This window comes from Coffea arabica, chromosome 7c (genome assembly GCF_036785885.1).
Source record: "Coffea arabica cultivar ET-39 chromosome 7c, Coffea Arabica ET-39 HiFi, whole genome shotgun sequence".
NCBI lineage: Eukaryota > Viridiplantae > Streptophyta > Magnoliopsida > Gentianales > Rubiaceae > Coffea > Coffea arabica.
In genome coordinates this window covers 34467078-34477883 of record NC_092322.1, presented here as the reverse complement: position 1 = coordinate 34477883, position 10806 = coordinate 34467078, and the positions used below count along the sequence as shown (strand labels likewise).

The 10806-nt window shown below is 35.0% G+C and overlaps 1 pseudogene; it reads left to right on the top strand.

Moving 5' to 3' along the window:
- The first annotated feature begins 3596 nt into the window (after positions 1-3596).
- LOC140010665 (extradiol ring-cleavage dioxygenase-like) lies at positions 3597-7191 on the top strand (annotated as a pseudogene).
- Positions 7192-10806: the final 3615 nt, after the last annotated feature.

The following is a 10806-nucleotide window of genomic DNA, read 5'->3' as shown; positions in this document are numbered from 1 at the left end:
ATGACATCTGCAAATATATTGAGGAGAATATCAAATGGTGCTTAGGTAAGGGGTTTGTGGATTTTTGGCATGATCATTGGCTACTTTCGGTTTCAATAGCTGAAGTGGCATCAGTGCAAAATCCCGCTCATATGCTGGTTGCGGAGTTTTATATGATGGATAGATGGAACATATCAAAGTTGCAGCCATGGCTTCCAACCCATTTGGTTCAACATGTCTCTCTGCTTTCTCTTTATCTTGACCTAGAAGACGTGATGATTTGGTTAATATCGGCTGCAGGGTGTTTCTTGGTCAAGTCAGCATGGGAAAGGTTGCATTCCAGCAGGAATACAACATTGGTCAACAGGTTACTTTGGTGTAATATTCTACCTATAAAGGTCTCCTTTTTAGGTTGGCATGCTTTGAGAAGCTTATTACCTCTTGACCTGACTATTGGAAAACGCGGTGTCTCCCTAGCATCTAGGTGTCATTGCTATCTGTAGGAGGAGGAGTTGGTAAGCCATCTGCTACTTCATAGGCCATGTGCTACGACTATCTGGGACCATTTCGCAAGATGATTGAGTATTCTTGATGTCATGAAGTCCTCACTTTTGGCAATATGGACTTGGTCTTTTTCATCTTCAGAAACCTTGAAGAATCATATTTGTGCAGCCATGCCCTCTATTATTATTTGGTTTCTATGCAAAATGAGCAATTGGGTGAGATTAGAGGGAGCTAGATTTAATGCTCAGGAGGTGATTGCTGAGGTTAATCATTTCATTGAACAACTGGGGGCTGCCATGATTTTTCTTTGCAAATCATTTTTGTGAGGACATGGATGATCCCCGGGTTGCCTTTGACTTTTCTCGACGTCATCATCATTCAGTTATGGCGGTGAAATGGTTTTGTCCCCCTGAAGGTCACATCAAACTGAATACGAACACCAGTGTGGCCGTCAAAAAAGGAGCGGGGGGTGGTATTCTATGGGACCATAGCGGCGAATCTTTGCTGTCTATAAAGAATTTGGAGATGTTGATGTGTTGACAGTTGAAAGTCTCTTGCTGATGTATGGTCTGTTGCTTTGCCAGGAAAAGGGGTGTAGTCATCTGTTGGCAGAGGTGGATTCTGAAGTCCTAGTTCACTTGGTTTGTTCAGGAGCGCTGGTGAAATGGCCATTTTGTAATGTTCTGCAAAGAATTAGGGGGCTCTTACAGAGTTGGCTGCCACAGTTGTTCATGTTTATCAAGAGGTGAATGCTACTGCGGATAAGCTAGCGGGCTTGCAACTCAATGAAGATGTTTTTTACAATTCCCCTCACCAGCTGCCATCTTCAGTCAGGGCACATAGACGAATTCCCTTGTGTTCATCATCACATTGTAAGGAAATAGGTCCCTTAGTTTCTTTTATGCATGCTATCTTGTTGACAATTGTCTTGTTGACACTCTTATTTTGTTTTCTTTTTCCCCCAATAAAATAGGGCTTGGCATCCCTTCCCCGGGTTTGGGGGGTTTTGCCAAAAAAAAAAAAAAACTTTCTAGTTTCTTATGATAATTCATAACATTCAAAATTTTTTGTAAGAAAATATCAGTATACATTTAAACATGAAAGATTATTAAGGAAAAATAAAGAAAAATCGTTGAATATCTCAAGGACCTTTCACTAAGAATAAATTACCTTTTACAAAAAAAAAATAATAGTATATATATGTGACCATTGAATAATACCAATGTTTCACTCTCAATGAAAGAAAAATGAAAGAGAAATATGAATATGTATGTATAAATTTAGTTCATTTTGTAAAAAAAGTATTATGCCTTTAGTAATAATTCCTTATCACAAAAATAAAAATTAAATGTTCAAAAAAGTATTTCACTTTCACTTTTCTTTCTTTGTTGTTAACAGTAGTTTCTTTTAATCTTCAAATATATTGTGGTATTTTTGTATAAAAAGCATTTAAATAGCATAAATTATTATAAGTAACTAAACAATTTAGTTGATAAAATAATTTGCATAATTTTTGTAATTATTTACATCTACAATTGTATCACCATTTTCTCAAATAAAATTATCAAAGCATTCTGTATCCGAAACATGACTGTCTTTTCATATTTCTCATGCACAAAAATCTATTTTACATATTTCATCATTTCTCTGTGGGGAGCCAATTTATCTACCCCAACTCATAGTAACAGGGGACGTAACTAGGGATTAAACCTATTATTTTGTGTTTTCATCTCTATCGCATAGGTATGTCGTATGTTGTGAAGGAAATCAATCAATTCTAATGCAAAAAAAAAAAAAAAAAAAAAACCTATATAGCCAGACTTTAGTCGCCGCCTACTACCAAAATATGGCCAGAACACAGTAACCTGGCTTGTGTTTATGAACTTATGTGTTTTTTTTTTATTTTTTGAAAAATATGACACTTATGAGTTGTGTCAATGAAACTTATGCCCGAAGAGATTTTTATACATTCACAAACAACGACTGATTTTTTTTTTTTTTTGGATGATTGGCACTGGTAAGGGAAATTTTTTTCCAAAGACTTGTAGCTACTTTATTGAAGAATCATCTTTTCAATCATCCCTGTAATCTAGTTTCCTCTCCCAAGTATTATTGATGTCCTAGCAAGTCAATTATTTTTTTTCTAATTTAACTTAGCTTTCAGTTTTGCTGATTTTCATTTTCTAGGATTGTTCATCTTGAATTGTTGGTGGATTTCTGAAAAGGTACTTGTTCAATATTCTCCCAACTTGCTTCACTTTTCTTTGGTGTCATGTTTATTAAAAATATTTGGATTACTAGGCTATGTTATTTCCTGTTTCTTGATATTAATTCCACATTTTACATTTGTTATTATTTTTAAATATGCTCCGTTTCACTTTTTGCCGTAATTATTTGATTTGCTAAAAGAAGCTTATTTAAATTGATAGCAATGCTAAGATTACCCTTACGAGAAATTTTATGTTGCACTAAATGTGAGAGGGGAAAGTAGGGATCGGTCCTTGCCTGTTGAATCATACAACGAAGATTTTGTATTTGAGCAGAATTTGATAATGCTTGTTTTGGGTAGGAATGATTTGGTATTGGTATGTTGTTAACTTTTTGCTTTAATTCATGGATTTTGCAGTTCTCTCTCTATCTTTTTGTCTCTCTCTCTCTCTCCCCTCTCTTGTTCCACATGTATACTTTTCTTTTTGTGGAAATTTGTGAAGAAGTGTGTCCATGGACTTGTGATTTACAAAGGTGACACAGTTTCGAGCTATTCAGGATATAGAATTGTTTATCATAAAGTGTATTTTTTAGTTTTTGCGTGAGATGTACTGCTAAGTGTACAGTTCATGCAAAATAGCATTCAAATGCACTTTACATATTGCTAAAATTTGAGCACACTTCATGAATTAAGCATTCCTACGCACCCTTTTCACAGAGTTTCCCTTTGTATTTTCGTTTATGTAATAATTTATTTTGTTCCTTCATGATTTTACATTTTTGGCATTCTAAGCCCTTTGAATTGGCGCGAGGATTTCATATTGACCAAATTTTAACAAAGTAAACTACTGATTCTAGGCTAACAAAGAAGTTAGAAGGGTCAAAGAGGTTAAAGGTAGTAGAAGATGAGAGCTATTAAGAAGACCTTCTTCATATCTCATGGATCACCAATGCTTTCTATAGATGAGTCATTGGCTGCTAGACATTTCTTGTAGGATTTCAAAAAAACTATGTTTAGTTAGAGACCTAAGAGGATTCTAGTGATATCTTCTCATTGGGATACCTTAGAACCAACTATAAATACCATCCATGGTTGTCATGATACCATCCATGACTTCTATGGCTTCCCCATGCCCATGTATGAGGTGCCTTCCTATTCTTTTTTCCTTCTTATAACACATTTATGCTCATGTGGATATAGTATGTTGGTATATAGGTATATGGCACTTACATATGTTCTATGATTGTTTATAATTTACTTCCACATGTTTTAGATTCAATATTGACACTTGTTAGGATCTATCTCATACATTAGATAGGTTTTTGCTTTTGTCTTTTAATATGAATTGTGTCAGTTCATTGTGCTTGTATGTTAATTGTAGGATGTTGATGAGCATTTAACCTAAACAATGGACAATAAGTTGGCTGGTCAAAAGAATTTAAAAGAAAACTTGACATTTTTATACTCATCTTGGTTATTAAAGAAGAAAAGAATAACATGAGATCTAAGAGGATATGTAAAATTTATATAATATATTTTGTTTGGCAATGTATTTCTTGTGCAAACTATAAGTATCTCATTCATTTATTGATGTAGATGCATGCACGTTGATGTTCTACAAGACAGTTATATGAAAGAAATTTGCTAGCAAATTTGAAAGATGTGAACTTCTTGGAGAATATGAAATTTTACAATAACTTTTGAATTTTTATTCTGAATATTCTGTTATTTAAAGATGGTCTAAACATTGTGGTATGCTGTTTATATAACCCTGCAGTTTGGATATTGGCTCTAACTAATTTGCTAATGGGGTGTATTCTAATCTCTCTGGATTTGGACCACACGGAGGAAAATTTTTACAAGCCTCAATGATGATCTTCTTCATTGAAGATTTTGTTATAGTATTTGAGTTAATAAATAACATCTTCTTCATTGAAGACATTGTTCATGGTAGTTTGAATACATCTTGTATGGTTTCTTTTGATATGTGACCATAGTTTCTTTTTCAGCATCAACCTTGATTTTGTAGTTTTAGAGATCTATTTAGCCAGTGATCTTTGTCCCTCTCTCAGTTTATTTCAATTTGCTTTGCTAGCTCTTGACTCGTGAATGCTATGTGGTCATTCCTAAAGTATCATAGGGCTTTCTTAACTTGTATTGCTAGAAGCGCTCAATTGCTTGTTTTAAAGAAGTTTCTTTTATTCTAGCTGATGTGTTAGAGATGCTATTCTAGTCCCATGTTGCTTTTCTGAAAGTGCCTATCTTGTCAGTAACTATATTAGGCCATTCTGCCTATAACCAATTGCTTGTGAGTTGGATCCTCTGGTTCTCTATCTTATTTCCAGAGCATGCAACATTGTTCATTTCTAACTTCTATGTCCACCACTAAAAATTGCGGTACAAAATTAGGCTTCTTGAAGATAATCTAAGAGGGCTTAGTGAACTCTATGATTCTCGTCTAACAATTTAGGCTCATATATGAGTTCTTAATTTTAGAGAACAAATTATTATGTATTCAAGAATTAGGGACAAACACCAAAAATCACAGAGTCATTTGTCAAGTTCTTTCCCGGTGTCTAGTATCCTAAATAAAGATGTAGATTTTAAACTTGTTATTATGAGTATATTACAAACCGCTCTAGTAGTTGTGCTAATGTTGAACATTTATATGACAATCTCAAGCAACTGCCATTCTTTCTCTGCTTCTTTATAGTGATGGCATGTTATTTGTCATTATCTATCACAATATTGCATTAAAAGAATAAACAAAGATGGAAGAGTATTTTCAAGTTAAAGTAGGTTAAAGCAGTCAACTTTATTGGCAATAGGGTCGTTGCTAGGTTATGAGGTCCTCAAGATATGTTGTTCGATCTATTCTTAAGGTCTTATTGCAAGCAATCACCTATTTTAGGTGAAATGTTAGTTTTCCTGATTCTTCATCCAAGTTTATTATTTATCCATTTCAATGTGCATTTGTTTCAGAGTGTCTTGAGTTGGTGAGTTGATAAACCTTAAAGAGTCCTTGTACTGCTTCTCCATTGGAATCCAAACTTGATTGTAGTTCATCGATGACTACTCTAGGGAAAATGGCTTTTAACAAAATCAACAAATATAGGGGACAAGTTAAAAAAGGAGGTCAAAGATTGGGGTGAGAAGGACTAGACATAGAATCTGAAAGTACTAGGCTAGCGGAAGATGGGTCGATTAAGTGAGCAATTGAGTGAGGAAGTGGTTGCAATTATTATCTAGCAACTGAGAAAGTGCTAGTGGTTGAGGTAAAGAAGAAAAGAAGAATGGAATGACAGAGATATTAAAGGGGGTTATGAATCAGGAGGGTGGCAAAGTTTCCTTCAGAAGTGAGGGAAAAAAGGGATAGAAATGGCATTCATTTGGATAGGCATGCTTAGATCACCTAGCAAACGAATGAAAATTGACATTGTAAAGTTTATTTACAAAGACAAAGTTACTGAATTTTCTTTTACTCTACGACAAAATTTAATAGGATAAGTGTTGTTAAATTGTATGGCAAAATCATATTATAAAAGTTATTGTATTTGAAGAAACAAGTTTAATTATTGCAAAGTCTTTCACTAAGTATAAGGTTAACAATGATCAATTAAAGTAATGGTACTTGCATAAGATGGAAAATTATATAAGAAATCAAAAACCAGCATTTTATTTCTTGTGGTTTTTCATATTTTTACAACTTTTGAAGACTATATATATGGCAAATTTTGCTTATCATGCATACAAGACTGATTCACCGCTTTGAGTGTGGAAAGATGACTTTTGTGCGACCATTACAAGTCATTTTTTTAACTAGGCAGTAAGTGGGAGACCTTTCTACACCTTGCAAATGCAATTTTCACTGAACTTGAGCAACAACAGTCTTAAGAAAGTTGTTAGACCATATGGAGTGAAGTACTTGACCATATGGAGTGTATTACTTAGTAATATACAGTGTTGTATAGTAGAACTCGAAAATTGTGATTAATTGAATATCTGACTTTATCCTACTAAAAGAATTCCTACATCATCCTCACTTATAAATTTCAGCTCAATTATCCAGCAATTGGAGCTCCAGAATTGGCAAAGAAGGTGAAAGAACTGCTTGCAGCCTCTAGTTTCAATCAGGTAGATGAGGATAAGAAGCATGGCTTTGATCATGGAGCATGGGTACCCCTCATGCTTATATACCCAGAAGCTGATATACCTGTTTATTAACTGTCTATTCAGTCAAGCCAGGATGGGACTAACCATTATGAAATGGGTAGAGCTTTGGCCCTTCTCAAAGATTAGGCTACCTAATAATTGGTTATGGATCTGCCACTCACAACTTAAGGTCTCTACATCAATCTAGTTCTGTTCAATCCTAGGCTATACAATTTGATACTTGGATAAAAGAAGCGCTTATCAATGGAAGGTATAATATCATACTAAACAAACTTGTTATTCATGAAAGAGTGTGCATTCATCCTCATATGTTGGAAACTTTGTAAATACAAAAATAAAAACAAAGGCATCCACTGCCACCATATAATCTAGTATGCAAGAGCTGGCTACAATATGATATACTATCTAAAATATGGCATAGTTGAATATAGTCTTTGTTATGTTGTAAATAATTTATAGAGGAGCATTCATATTATGACCTTAAGGATGATGAAGGTTGTCAACTTTGTGATTCACTTATATACATGTACGTATGAGAGTTATATTGTGTTGCACTTTGGTGAGCTAAATACGGTGAATTGGTTCATATTGATCTTCCCCAAAACCAAACAAGTAACTAAATTGACATATTACTTGTAGCATCTTCACTAATTACTTTTAAAATTTTTTTTGAAGTTTTTGGGTAAATTATCATTTAGTTTCCTGCTAAGGACTTATCTTAGTTTAGACCTCTCATTATGCAATTTATTTTATTGAGTCTCTTATACTACAAAGAACCAAACCTACATCACCTAATGGTATTCCTCTTGAAATTGGTGGACAAAACCTTGTGGAAACTTACCCTAAGTGGAAGAGAAGCCATTACCTGCAAGTAGAAATTCTGATTGTGCCAATTTTAGCAAAATTGTGAAGCCTTTTACTTTTCCCATCTCAACCCCATCAAGAGTTGAATTACACATCCAAATGATAACAACACAGTTTCATGTTCTACCTTTCACTTATATGAACTTTTATTAATATCCCATTTATGATTGGTAAAACTTATTTTGAGAAACAGTCTATTAAGTACACTATTTTGTGAACATGGAAGATATTAGGGACTAAATGGAGAGAAATAAAATGACGAAGGGATGAAACTGAGATTAGGGACTAAATGGAGAGAAACAAAATGACGAAGGGATGAAACTGAGATGAGTCCAAAAGAAAACTAAAACAGCAATTTGCCCTTACAAGATCATTACTTTCATACTCTAAATTAATCTTTTGCAAATTTTGGATTGGAAATTCACAGTTGATGATTTTGTCCCTTATTGTTTTCATCAACTAGGAACTACACACTAGAGCTTAAATTTTGGGTTATCAAGTTCTTATCCTAGCAAGGAAAATATTGCAAAGGCCTATACTGATGCTCTCTGTATTGAATTTTACTGAACTAGTTGTTCATAATCTCTTACTTGTCTTTGGTATTTGTCTAATCCCTCTATTTCACTTAAAAACAAGATATTATTTAGCACCATAAGAAAACACACACTAGACCTACTTGATTAATCTAGCCTGCCTTAAAGACTTTAGATTGGAGATAAGGCATGTAGCTTTGAAGAAAAGACTGGAACCATGCTAAGGAAAGGCCAAAATGGACCATGGTTGAAAGCAGGAGACATAATGGCTTCACCCCTAAGGACTCAATTGGAAGAAAGGATACCAGCTCAAAAGACACAAGAAAAGAACAAAGCACAGGAGCTAATAACTATAAGTGAAAATCAAGGAAGGAACATAGTGGGGCAGAATACCAAAGACCAACAGAACTCTCAGCACAAGATTATGCAAGAAATGAAATAGCAGGTAAGTGAAGGAAGGGAGCAGCTGGAAAAGGAAAGGAGGGAAGTACAAGGAGAGAGTACAGGGGATAAGGAAATCTTGAGGGAAGATGGAAAGGAAAAGGATTATCAAGTGCAAACACCTCCAAATATTTACATAAAGGAAAAGGAAGTTTCTAGGGAGGATGGCAGAGGAGATGAAATGTGGATTGATGTAAATGAGGGAGAGAAAAGGAATTTGCAGGAAAATACACAAGGGGAGAACAAAGGAAAGGAAGGAATAGTAGAACGAATAGGAAAAGAAGGAAAACAGGAGCTGGTGCAAAAAGAAAATGTAGCAGGTGGGAAGAGAACCAGAACAACTAAAGGGAATCCAAGAGGGATGAGAACACCTCTAGCAGAAATAAAGGGACAACAAAAGGAGTCAATCCTAAGGGAGAAAAGATAATTCAAGCTAAGGTATGAACCAAAGGACATGATTGTGGATTCAGACAAAATATAAAAGACGGAAAATAAGCTTGTAAAAAGAGAGCAACAACCTGAAACACAATAAGGGTGACAAATACAATCCCTGAATGGCCTCCACAATGTCAATGAAGGTGATGTTGTGGAACTGTTAAGGTGCAGGGAGCCCCTTGACAGTTCCCAAACTCAAGGAGGTATTACATCTTCACACCTTGAGTGTTTTATTTCTATGTGAAACAAAAAACCAAAAAAAGTTTATGAAAAATGTAAAGAAGAAACTAAACTTTGAGGAATGCTGTGTAGTAGATTCAGTAGGTAAATCTAGAGGGCTAACTTTGCTTTGGAAGCACTGGATTAGAATTTTACAGATTGAAGTATCAAATTTTTACATTACTGCTCACATTTTGGATGTGGAAGAAAATTGTAAGTGAACTTTTGTTGGAATATATGCAAGTACAGATACTGGGAAAAGAAGATTGCAGTGGAGGGAACTAGAGAGTAAAATGAATCACTGGGCAGAGAAATGGATAATGGCAAGGGAATTGAATGACATACTATCAAACGAGGAGAAGTGGGGTGGAAGGCAAAGACCTGAAAACAGTTTTGGTGATTTTAGGAGTTTAATTCATAGAATAACCTAGTAGATATAGGGTATGAAGGAAAGCCTCGGACATGGATCTCACACTGGAATAGTCAGGAGATAAAAGAAAAGCTAGATAGAGTGCTAGCAAATCAGGAGTAGAGCCAAAAGTTTGAAACAACAAAGTGCTTGCATATTGAGAAGGAGGCTTTTGATCATAGTATCATGTTGCTAGACACAAAGCCAAAGAGAATGAAGGGAGGAGGAAGGTTTTATTTTGATAAAGATGGGCTCAAAACTAGCAAGTTCAGGAACTGATCAGCAAGGCTTGGGATGAACCTCAACAGGGATCTAAGATGTTCAGATTGACAAGAAAACTCAAAAGATGTAAGCAAGTTCTGATAGACTGGAATAAGGAAAACAAAAACAACTTTGGGAAAGAGACAGACTTTAAAGCAATAGATCCAGGAAGCAAATCAAGGAGTATGACAAGAACAAGAGGCTAATTGTTCACCTGAAATTGAAATTAAGCCATGCATATAAACAAGAGGAGATCTATAGAGCATAAAAAGCAAGATGCAGGTGGCTTAAAGAGGGCAATAAGAACCCAACTTTCTTCCATGCAAAGGTAAGAATCAGAAGGACAAGGAATAGACTAGCATGTCTGTAGAATGAAGAAGGCAAATGGTGTGAGACAAAACAGGATATTGAAGAGGAAATTTGCAGTTTCTACAAGAAAATCTTCACATCTTCCCAGCCATCAGATATTGATGTAGTTACTGAGGCTGTTCCTTGTACAGTCACAGTGGAAATGAATGCAATGTTGATTAAACCAGTAGAAGAAAGGGAAGTGGAGAGTGCTCTATTCTCCATGCATCCAGATAAAGCACCAGGTCTTGATGGTATGTCCCCTCTTTTCTTTCAAAGATATTGGCATGTTTGTAAAAATGACATTGTTATGGTTGTTCAAAGTTTCCTAAATAGTGGTCATCTCCTAAAAGTCCTCAGTGAAACACTTGTGACCCTGATTCCTAAAGTAGAGGCTCCAGTTAATTTCTCACAATATAGACCTATATCCC